The sequence below is a fragment of the Heterodontus francisci genome, chromosome 30, assembly GCF_036365525.1.
Source record: "Heterodontus francisci isolate sHetFra1 chromosome 30, sHetFra1.hap1, whole genome shotgun sequence".
Lineage (NCBI taxonomy): Eukaryota > Metazoa > Chordata > Chondrichthyes > Heterodontiformes > Heterodontidae > Heterodontus > Heterodontus francisci.
The window spans coordinates 20,875,696-20,888,405 of NC_090400.1; positions in this window are offsets into that span (position 1 = coordinate 20,875,696).

Below are 12,710 nucleotides of genomic sequence, written 5' to 3' on the forward strand. Positions count from 1 at the left end.
ATTATATTAAGCACACTGCTTTAGACATCCTGTTTAAACACTAATTCATATCTCCAAACTCTGCTGTCCTGTGAACTTAACCCCTTGAGAGCTAATTTTAGCTCAGTAGAAGCATTTATAACATATTTATATTACACCAAAGGACCTCATCAATGCCTAGTCAGAAATCCTAAAATATGACAGGTGTTTAGGGCTCTGTAATCCCTGGATATTTCTTCAGTAAAGCCAAATACTCATTGTGGAACTTAGTCATACAGACCAAAAATGTTAACAAATTGGATCACAAACCTGTATTGAGACAGTTATCTCAGCAGAGGTGGCGATAAGGAAGCACCAGTTGCAACTATAATGCAGGGAAGGAAGAGGTAAAAGCAATTAGGGTTCCCACTCCTGATTACTTTTGACTCTGTTAGTAAATGTATGGTTTTGAACACTGGATGAGGGCATGATCAAGTTGATCTGTGATAGTCCCTCACCAATATGGTATCCAGCACGATTCACAGCAGAAGTATCCGTGTGTCCCATGGATGCCATTTTGGACCACTAAAGCCACTCATAGTACCAAAAAATGCCCGCTACATACCTGAAATTTACATCTGAGTGTAAAAAATAGCGCTTTGGCCTGCACAATAAACAACTGCTGTGAGTATGCAAAGCAGGCTGATCTCAAAGGTAATTAACTTGTATTTGACATCAGCACTGCCATTTTAGAGCTAAATGCTTTTGCTAATGCCCTCTCTTAATCACGCATGGCTAAACATGCATTCAACAGCAGGAAGGACCACATTTCCAGTACTGTTTGAAGGGATCATCAAGTTGTGATGCTGTGCAACCTGTGCAGTTTTGGCCAAGAAAAATGCAACATTACCCTAGCCTGAGTCTTCCAAATACCCCAATGACCTCCAACTGGAATCGCATGAATATTTCTAAAAATTCACTGTGGTAGCCACGATGGACAACAATTTGATGAACTACAGTCCAATCCTTATCCACGGGCCTCTGAGGAAGTCTCCAATAATACTCAGTGACCTTTTCAGCCTCTGCCTCAGAACATACCATCTGAGACAAGTTTCTCAATTCAGGGTCTACCTGTTGGACCACAAAGAGGATCTGCTAAATAATTCACCATTGTTAGCCTTGGAGTTTTTACCACCAACATCCCCATCCAAATCCTTGAAAAAAGTTTCAGCCAACCAAGCACCCGAATTGTCCTCCATATAAAACTGAATCCATCTCATCATGTTTAACACTATGAGCTTGGGATCTCTTCACAAAACAATCTGGGAATATTCTGGGAAATTATTCCTGTAAAACCTCAATTTCAGCAACCTCAACTGGCTTTTCTGAAGCTATTGGAAACACTACCACCTTATCCCCAGCAAAGTTGTTTCCTAGGAGAAAATTTACCCTAATGGGCAAACTAGGAATGACACTGACAGTGGCAGGACCAGTGACCAAGTCACATTTTACATTAACCCTATATAAAGGAACAGATAAATAGGCTCTATCTATCCGTTGGATTAACACATTCACATTCAGCAAATTACTGGTAAAATATTAATGTCACCTGCCAACGTCAGTGACTGTGCCGCCCCTGTATCTCTAAGAATAATAACTGGCTTGCCTGCCTCACCAGACAACTGTGGAGATACTTAACCCTTAAACAGAAAACTTCTATCGACTTCTACACACTGTCAGTGAACGTGGGAGTAACTACCTGCTTATCGTGACCATTATCCATTAAGACAGTATTTCCTGAGAAAACACCCTTTGACTGTACAAAAGTTTTTCCACTTCAAACACTCAGCCTTCACATGTCCTTTCTTATGACAGAAATAGCAAACATTTCCTCCTGGCTTTGTCTTTTACTAACCTGAGGAGTGTCTGTCTCTTTACCTTTGCCATCTTTCTCAATAGAACCAGATCTTTTTCCCTTATCAACCTTCTTATCTCTCCAACTTCTCTGAAAATTTCCAAACTGGGACCTGTAACTATTGCTTTGTGGGTCAATTTATAATCATTTGCCATTATTGTAGCAACCCTTATTTTACCAACTTTATATTCTTCCAGGTGGGACCTTATTCCAGAAGGGACACTATTTTTGTATTCTTTCATCAGAATTACTTCCCTAAGGCTCTCAAACTCTTGCACAATTTTTATCGATCTATACCAACTATCAAATGTCATTTCCTTTTCTGTAGCAAATTCTTTATATGTCTGGCCCTCTTTCTTTTTTAAATTCCTAAATTTTTGTCTGTAGGCCTCTCGTGCCAACTCATAGACATTGAGAATAGCAGTCTTTACTCTGTCATAGTTTCATGAGTGTTCATCTGAAAGAGATGAATACACCTCCAAAGCTTTCTCCAGTAAAACACTCTGTAGGAGTATTGTCCAAGATGATTTAGACTATTCTAGATTCATGGTAATTTTCTCAAATGACACAAAATACTGTTCTACTCCCCCATCACTAAATTTAGGTACCAAGCGTATATTCTTTGCCAAATCAAAATTACAAGGAGTTTGCTCTGGGTCATCCTCATCTTTCGCCTTCAATTCACACCCAGCAGCTTCTGATCCTTTCCTTTTTCAATTTGATGTCTAATTCATAATTATGCATATTTTATTTTATTTTTTGTCCTTTCTTTTCCTTTTCCCTTTCTCTTTTGAATTCAAGTTTTCTCATTTCAAATTGTCTTTCTCTTTCTTTTTCTTTTTCTTGTATTTCCAATCTCAGCTTCTCGAAATCAGTTTTTGCGGGTTCTATTTGAACACATGAAGTAACATTCTTTTCTTTCTCCAGCTTCAGGCAAGGAAATAATTCTTGGATTATCTCCACTTTCCTAGCCCCTGGTTTTACACTAGCCACCACATGTGCTAATATCACAACCAAATCGACCCTTCTCAACAGCTACAATATACTGAGAGTCAAATCTTCTCTCTTAACAAATCATTGTACATTGATGGTATTCATCTTGATTTCCCACTGGACCCAGCCAAAGTAAATGTGTAATCTTGTTTGTTTAAACTGTGGAAAATTCCAGTGAACCCATTTTACAGTCTAAGCTTGGAACTGATCCTGGACGAGCCCCCAATTTTGTTATAATCCCCGTGGAGACCACCAATAAACAAAAAGAATCAAATCTACCAAATGACTCCAATTTAGGAAACAAAAACCAAACAGACAAGATTTCACTTTTATAAATTTTACTTTAACATTCAAACCAAATCCAACATAAATTAAACATGAATTAATGGTTAAATCACAGTCAATACATATCTTAAAGGTTAAACTCTAACAATCAGATTCCACAAAAGTAGTCCTTACTAGTCCCCTAAGCAGGCTTATCAGCAAGGTGATGTTGCACAGTCTCATAGTACAAGAAAATCAGGATCTTCTTCAAGTAGTTTTTCAAGTTCTGCCCTCCAGGATGCGAGATGGAAGTAATGAGGTCCCTTCAATAGTCAGCGATTGAATCTTCCCTTTAACGGTTTGGTCTTGTCACCCCTTGAACCACATCGGTCTTCACACGACTGTCCTTATGGTGTGGCTCTGCTGTTAACTTTCCAGTTACCGAAGACAATGGTAGCAACTTGTGTCTTCCAAGGGTCAGCGACCAGAAAACAGGTTCCAAATTAAAGAGCCTGTCCTTTTCAAATCAACAGCTCCCAGCTTTTTCCAGTTCAGCAGTCCTGGGAGAATCCTTTAAAAACAACAACACCCAGCTCTGCAGCTGGCTTCTTGTGAAAACCACACAGCCTATTTTTCTGTCTTAACATTGTCAAGTTTTCTTGAAACTGAAACTAAAAACTTCCAGTCACATGACCTAGGTAACAATCAAGCAGTTTGGTTCAATCACAGGACTGTTTGTTTGTCAAACCTGGGTGTGACTTCCAACCTGGAAACTCCCAGCCCCAAATCAGGGACCGTCTTATAAACACAAACATAAGCTGTACAGTATCACACCAGTGCACAACACACATACACTGCCTCACAAAATGTGATAGAGCAAACTGTTGGCATGCTGAAACACTTTCTCTGCTTAGACTGCTGTGGAGGAGCCCTGCCATACTCGGCAGAGTGGGTATCAAGATGCATGTAGTCTGCTGCATAGTGCATAACGTCGCCATCATGAGGACATAACCCTTGCCACCAGCTATACAGCAATCACCTGAGGAGCAGCAGGAGGAGCAGGTGGGGGAGGAGGATGCAGAGGATGAGAAAGATAAGAGGAAGCGAGGAGGCAACCTAGGCTCAACATACTGCAATACCAGTGAACACAATCCCAATTCCCCATTTACCAACAGTCCCACACCTTTCCTTTCCTGTCACTGATCATCAAAACATCCACTTGGCCACAATGCAAAAATAAAAACCACTACAAAATAATCATCCAAACCAAATGTATAAATGAAGTCATGCCATATTAGATAAAAGTGTCAACTAATCACCCTTGTGCTTGTCTTCTGTGTACTGTGCCTGTCCTAGTGCTGCTTCAAAGTGCTGCCCCCATTACTGTAGCATGGCAGATGGAAGGCTGCTGACTTTCAGTGGAGGAGATTGCCGATGGCCTTGCAGGACAACCTCGAACAGCTGTGGGCCTAGAAGACCTGGCTGCCATCTTGACAGGGACAGCAGCAATCAGGGCTGACTGATAGGTGGAGTGGCAGGGGTGAGAGAGAACTGTCACTTCCGCAGGACAATACCTCAGCAATCCTAGTAATTTGTTGGAGGTTAGATTGCTGGATGATGTAAGATCCTGAAAGCCCTTGTTAAGACCAGGTGAGAAAGGTGTCTAGGAGTCCCTCTCAGCCTTCACCTGGTCTTTAAAGTAAACTTGTACCTTAATTCCCCGAATAAGGCATGGGATGAGAAGTGTTGTTGAGGATTCAACACTCTTAGAGTTTGCTTCAGAACCTTGTATTTTTATACTGTTTCTAAGGTGTCATATGACTTTTGCCTTAGATGTGACCTTCCTGTGTTCCTTTTAAAATCCATATCTTTAATTTAATGTTTTACTGGAATTTGAAGTTGTGAGCTTTTATCTGGTCAAAATGTTTATAATTGTGTTTACTTTGACCTCTCTCGTTCCTCTGAATACATTCCATTTATTGTTAATTGCCCTTTCCATGGTACCCACAGCAACTTCTGGAGCTGGCCTGTCTGAACAACAACCCCATAAACCAATTAAATTTACTGCTACCCCCCTACTGACAGGACATTGCAATGTGTGTGTTTATCTTCCATGCCCCTGACAACAGAGATTCTATTCTAACAGAGACCGTGAAGTATTTAACTCGACCACCTTAAAGGGAAACTTCAGTGAGCTCTGAAAACTAACCATTTATTCAATCTTTAACTCTAAAGGCATAATACACTAACTATTTCCAAATTCTACTTGATCAAGCCTATTATACCCATATTCCATCGCAGCATATGCATGCTAGCGTGGGCACGTCGTGTTGGGGTCCCTCTCAGCCTTCACCTGGTCTTACCATAATAGGGTTTAATTTTTAAAACACCAGGTTTTTACCTCCCCCTTGATGAATCCTTGTTCACCGCTTTCCAATAATAAGGCAAAGAAACCAGCACAAACAGGTTTTCTTAGGTTTAAAGAAGAAAAGTTGAAATTTATTAAACTTGATCTTAAACTCTAATTTGGTTGACGTCTACAGGTACACGATGTGCTCACAGTAGCATGTAAAAAAGCCCTGTTTATGGCCTGTTCAAAAAACCCTGGAGCTGCCAGTTAGTCATGTGACCAGCTGGTCTAACCACTCCTGGATTGTATCACCTTAGCAATCTCTGGAATGCTCCTCTTACATGCAATCCTTGGAGATCAAGGTCCATTGTGGGTTAAATGTGTCAGGGAATGGTCCTTTCTCCTTCCAGGCACTGTGTGTTAATTTGCAAATGTCTTTTCCAGCTAGGGCTGATCTGTTTAACAAGTCATTTTCTCGCTCCAGCAATAGTTTAAAATCAATGTTCATGACAAAATTAATGTGCCTCATTCTTGGCAGGTGGGGGTCTAGCATGACATCCTTTAACCACCAGTATCCGCAGCCATGATGGCAGCAGTCTGAGCTTCCACAACAGCAAGTCAAGTTTGCATGGCAGACATCTGATTCTCTGCTGCAGCACCCAGACAATGGGTGGCTTCTGCCTGTACTGCAATGGAAGCTGCGACATTGACTATCAGACGCTGTATCACGCTTGGGTACACAACTGTTCTCATGGAGTTGGCCACCACTTGTACACCGGAAAGGTTGGAATGGATGGGCTCCTAACTCTGAAAAAGCCCTGTGCAAAGTTGGTGCTGGGCTCCTTGACAGTGAATGCAGGTTTTCCAGCAGGCTTCCCAATGCATCAAATATTTCATTACGCATATAAATCAGCTTTCTCCTGTAACCTACCTCATCGAAATACTCATCTGAGTCCTCTGTAGCTGAACTTGTATACGACATCGCCCTTCGGGGAGCTGTCACCTATGCTAGCCTTTCCCCTTGCCCTGGCAGCAGGCTATTCGTGCCTGGTGACTTATCACATGAAGATCCCACCTCTAAGCTTTCCACTTAAGTACGCGTAGTGTCAGTATTTGAGCTGGTGGCTGCCAGCATGAGAGCGAGTGACAGTGTTTCTTCTTCACCACTGTCTTCTTACTGTTCCACTTCCTACTCTTCCACTTCTGCCTCGCCAGGTTGCAGTCCTTGGGTGTCTGAAAGGAAATAGACACAAGTATAGGGCTATGGTGAGGGTGGTGGGGGAAAGCAGGAGGTGCATGCTGAAACCATCTACAGCTTGTAAATCAAAATAGAGTGTGGGAGGAGGGGGAAAAGGGATGAGGATACTGTCACCTTCGTTGATTTCAGCTTCAGCCATGGCCTCAGCATGGCCTCTCCAATGAATGAGAGCACCATGTCCTCTATGGGATAAGGGCAGGAAGTTATGTCTGTCACCTGGCAGTTAGCACCTGCTGCCTCCAGATGTGCTCCACCTTTCTGGCAAGAGAAAGGGAAGTGTTTCATTGAGTGTGGTGCAATCTGTTTGGATGAAGTAGCTGTCATGGTTGAATAACTGGCAGTGCATGCAAGCTGTGAGATGTGGGTGTGAGGCTTGCAGCAGTGCTGTGTGTGCGAGTTAGGTGAAGTTATGAATTTTGAGTATGAGTCCTGATTGATAGATATTGCATAGGAGAGTGATGGGGGTGTGGTGCATTGTGTAGTATCTGAGGCTATTGTGTTGTTGGTTGGATATTACATTTGAAGATCCATTCACTGACCTTGACCACTCATGAAAGTCATTGAACTTCTTGCGGCACTACATCCGGGTCCTCCAGCTTGACTCCTGGTGTTGGCCATTATGATTATCTGCTTCCATTGCCTTCTGAGAGTTTGTGTGGAGGGCCTCCTGGCCACTTGTGGATAGAGCACATCTCTCCTCCTCTGCGCCTCTTCAACCAAGGCCTCCATTGCAGCATTGGAAAATCTTGGAGCCCGCATTCTCTCATGGTGAGCAATTTTTGTGTCTTTCCCAGGTGTTATGTCTTGTGGTTCCTAGAGCTCCGAAATAATCAGACTTTTAACACAGTGCTTGCATCTCTTAGATTTTACACATCTCTGCACATGTAGCAGAATGATACAATAACTGTAGTTCAGTAGTGATTGATGTGGTATTATGGAGATACGTGCAGACATATGCATGAAGAATATAGATCCTAAATCATTTTGGGATAATATAACACTGTAATACTAGGTCTGAATCTGGTGTACCTTCAGCACCTGCTGCAGCCACAATACACTTTCCCCTTCAATGGATGCAGGCTAGCTTTGACTGGCGTTAGCCTCTCACAATTCTACGCCCCCGCTGAGGCTTGCAGCTATTCAATAGAGTGATTAGCACTGGCTGCATGCTGCAATCATGGTAATGAGCAGGCAGCAAAAAGTTGCATCAGAAGCAATGATACATCACGATCCCTGCACCCTTTCTTGGGCTATATTGAATTTCGCGGCCACTGTCTAGGCTGACACAGGAAGTAAGATGACTTGGATAAGATACTGGCTGGCAGCTGTGAAATGTACTCTAGTAGGCATCACTCTCTTTGGGTGAAAAGGGAAGAAAATTGGTGGGACTAAGAAGAAGAACCAAACAATAAAGGAGATGGAATAAGTAAGAAGCAGTGGGCACAATAAGTAGTAAGTTATAATTATATAAGTTATATCTATCAGTTACTACATTTTCTTTGTGTGTAAATCTAAATATTATTTATATGTGAATTGGTGCTGTACCTCTACCTTATGCCAATAATATATTCTGCTTTTGTTGGATGTTGGGAGAATTGGATAGCATAGCAGGTGCAACATTTTTATCTCTCTATCTCGGTAACCTCCTCTAGCTCTACAACCCTTTGAGAACTCTGAATTTCTTTCATTCTGGCCTCTTGCACCGCCCCGATTTCCTTCACCTCCACCATTGGTTGTCATGTCTTCAGTTTCTAGGCCCGAAGCTCTGGAAATCCCTCCTTAAGACATTCGGCCTTTCTACCTCTCCTCCTTTAAGACGCTCTGTAAAAACTACATCTTTGACCAAGCTTTTGTTCACCTGACCAAATATCTCCTTTTGTGTCTCGGTGTTTGATAACACTCTTGTGAAATGCCTTGAGATGCTTTGCTACGTTAATGGTGCTGTATAAATGCAAATTATTGTTGTTGAAGTTCAAAGCTTGAATCTGTTTCAGAATGATGAAAGGGAAATCTGCTCTTTCTGAAGGCAGCATGAGCCCAAATTCATGTCTCACTTACCCCACAGCAAAGACTCCAGCCGTGGCCCTCACTTTGATGGTAGAGTTGCAAAGCAAATGAGACAGCATGACTGTCTCCTGCAGCATAGCAATCACCTCAAGAAATAGCTTTCCTTATACTGCCAGAGGCAGTAAAGCCAGGCAGCAATTGGGCAGCTGCACCAGTAACAGTAGCCATCAGTGCCTCTTCTCTTTTCTTACTGTGTGTGGAGAAGCATTCAGTCTGGCCATGCAGACCTAACAAAGCAGTTTTCACATTGCTGGCCTGTTTTCCATTTTTGAATTTTTACCTTAGATACTAGACTATGATTTTCAGGTAAATATATGTTTAGGATACCTCAGGTCCTGTAACAGAATAAAAGTTTAACCCGTCTCCCTTTCCCTGCCTCTGTTCTTGCTTAAAACATGTTACATCTGTAATATTTTCTAGTTCTGAGGAAAGGTTACAGATAACTGTATTTCCCTTTCCACACATGCTGCCTGGCTTCCTAAGCATTTCCATTATTTTCTGTTTACATTATAAAAGTTTACAGCATATAGTCAGTTGTATGTTGCTTTGCATCAGCATGGCTCAACTGGTAATTGTTTGGATAAACGCCTTAGTGTACTTTGGCTTGCTGTATACATGTGGTGGCATCACCACATACATCAGGTGGCAGGACTATATCTCCAACACAGAAGTCCTTGAAGCGGCCAACATACCCAGCTTATACACACTACTGAGTCAGCGGCGCTTGAGATGGCTTGGCCATGTGAGCCGCATGGAAGATGGCAGGATCCCCAAAGACACATTGTACAGCGAGCTCGCCACTGGTATCCACCGGCCGTCCATGTCTCCGTTATAAAGACGTCTGCAAACGCGACATGAAATCGTGTGACATTGATCACAAGTCGTGGGAGTCAGTTGCCAGCATTCGCCAGAGCTGGCGGGCAGCCATAAAGACAGGGCTAAATTGTGGCGAGTCGAAGAGACTTAGTAGTTGGCAGGAAAAAAGACAGAGGCGCAAGGGGAGAGCCAACTGTGCAACAGCCCCAACAAACAAATTTCTCTGCAGCACCTGTGGAAGAGCCTGTCACTCCAGAATTGGCCTTTATAGCCACTCCAGGCGCTGCTTCACAAACCACTGACCACCTCCAGGCGCGTATCCATTGTCTCTCGAGATAAGGAGGCCCAAAAAAAAAAAATAAAAAAATACATCTGACCTCTAAGATTGTGATATGTAAGTAAAAAGCTTTTGGCAGTAGCCATTTTATGCAACACATGGTGTCAAAAATAAGTAGCTGGGATTTGAAAGGATTTTGATAGCTGCAATATAGCCAGCAGATATGCAAAACATCAGAGAATAACTAGACCCCGTGCAGTTCCAGTAGGGTAAGTTTTAGTTTAAAACAAACTCCTGTCTGCAACTTTGTGCAGGACATCGACAGCTGGGTAAGTCATTATGACTTTGAATTTTCCAGTGTCTTCTCCTATTGGCATGAAGGGAGGTTTGAGAGGGAAATGGCAATTTTTTCAGTCTCATTGGCAGAATTATGAGATTTCCACAGAGTTGGACAAGAAACCCGAACAGATAAAAAAATCAACTCTGTTATAATTGATGGGGAAGGAATGTTACAAGCTGTATTGCACCCTAGATCTCATTGAGGAGAAGAAAAGCAAAATTTGGATGATTTTGGAGCGCTTGAAGTCCCACTTTGAACCCTCTACTAATGTTATTTCTGAACACTATGGCTTGGATTTTACATGTCCGCCGCTGAGACAATGATGTGGAGGGGGCAGCGGTCCCCAGCAACAGCGTCCAGAGCCATTGCGCAGGCGCCAATGCCATTTTTAAAGGGCTTCAAGTCCCTACATTTAATTTGAATTTCTAAAGTTACATGCATTATAAATTTAATTTACAAAAATTTAATAAAAGTTTCAAGCCCCTCTCCCACCCCTGCAATGACCACACAATTCATTCCTTGCCCTCTCCTCCCCAAAATACTTACCTTGTGCACATGACCATCCCACCCCGCCAAAGGTTCACAAACTTCAATCTTTACCCATTCCCACCACCCCCTAGACCAATGAAATTAGTTTGAACCCACTCCCCCTCCTCCCGCACTGAGAAATTTACCTGTTCCCCCCTCCCTACCAGTGTTCCGCCTTACATCACTGGTCGGAGATCCAAAAGCATGGGAACGCCGGCCCCCGACCATAATATCAGAGCGGGATGGCTGGCGGGAGCAGGCAAGTCATTAATTTGCTAATTTACATTAATTAACATATTTAAATGGGGCTCCCATCGCCGAGCAGCAATATGGGGCCAGGCCTTCCCAGCATCGAGGCCCGTGGCGCGCCTCTCCTGGAGGCATTTTTCGGTCCCCCACTCCCTCCGCCATGACCCCCAATATTGGGGAGTCGGTAAAATTCTGCCCAATGTGTTTAACTCTAGAGCTCAGGAAGAGAGGCAGTCCAAGTTTTCCAAGCACAAGACAATGACGAAAAGCAAGGACAACTCTCAGGAGGGCCAGCAGAAGGATCAAGGGCCGAGTTCTGGATGTAAATACTGTGGAGGGCACCACAAGAAGGCAAAGGAAGCATGTCCAGCATGGGGAAAGCAGTGCTCTAACTGCAAGAAGCTGAACCACTTTTCACACAAGTGTTCTGCTAGAAAGAAGAAAAGCAAGCCTGTAAAGATGATTGATGGTGAGATGTCAGACGATGATTCTGATGAATCACTCTACACTCTAGAACATGTTGGTGCCGTCAAGTCTCGAGGTAGAAAATGGTTTGTGACTGTTGGAATGATAACTGCAGGAGGAGAGCATCAAGCTGATGTGAGCTGTCAGATAGACACTGGTTCTACGTACGACATCATGAAATTTGCAGACTTGTGTGAAATTGCTCAAGGTGGTGACTCGAATATGAAACCATCAAAGGTAAAGTTGAGGCTGTATGATGGAACGATGCTCACTGCAAAAGGTCAAACTAAGCTGAGAGTCCAATGAAACAGGAAGAAAGAAGAACTTCATTCCAGATGGTGGTCACTGAGCAAACTCCCCTCATCTCAGCTGAAACAAGTCAAAAGCTTCGACTGGTAACACTCCATGTACCAGAAGAGATTTGCAGTGTTTCGCATGACACCAAACCAGTGACTGCTGGACGGATCCTGACAGATCACAAAGATGTTTTCACAAGTCTTGGATGACTTCTTGGTGAATATCACCTCAAAGTAGACGAGAGTGTGAGGCCAACTCAACATCTTCTGAGGAGAATTCCAGCTGCCCTCAAGTCTAGCCTGAAGGACAAGATAGAGGTGCTTGATAAGATGGGAGCAATCAAGAAAACGACAACTCCTACAGACTGGATTAGCAGCATGGTAGTGAAAAAACCTGGAAAGTTGAGAGTATGTTTAGATCTAAAGGACCTCAGTTAAGCTTTTAAGAGATCTCACTACCCTACACCAATCATTGAAGAGATTCTGCCTCCATTTGCCAAGTCAAAGGTCTTTATTACCCTAAGATGCTAAGGATAGATACTGGCAAGTGAAGTTTGATGGAAGCAGCAGCTTTCTGACTGCTTTCTGGATGCCATTTAGGAGGTACAGATGTTTGCGCATGCTGTTTGCTATTTCCACTGCTCCGGAAGAATACCAATACAGACAGCATGAGATAGTCAATGGTTTACCAGGGGTCAAAGCGATTATGGATGATCTTCTATTCTATGGATGCAGAGACGCAATCGCAGACCATGCTCGGAGTCTAGTGTGCCTGCTAGAAAGAGCTTGCCAGATGAACCTGAAGCTGAACAAAAAAGATTTGCTGTTGAAGATGATTGAAGTCAAGCACAAAGGACATGTACTGACAGCTGAAGGATTTCGCCCCGATCCTGATGAGGTGTGAGCTGTAGCAGAGATGCAGCAACCAACAGAT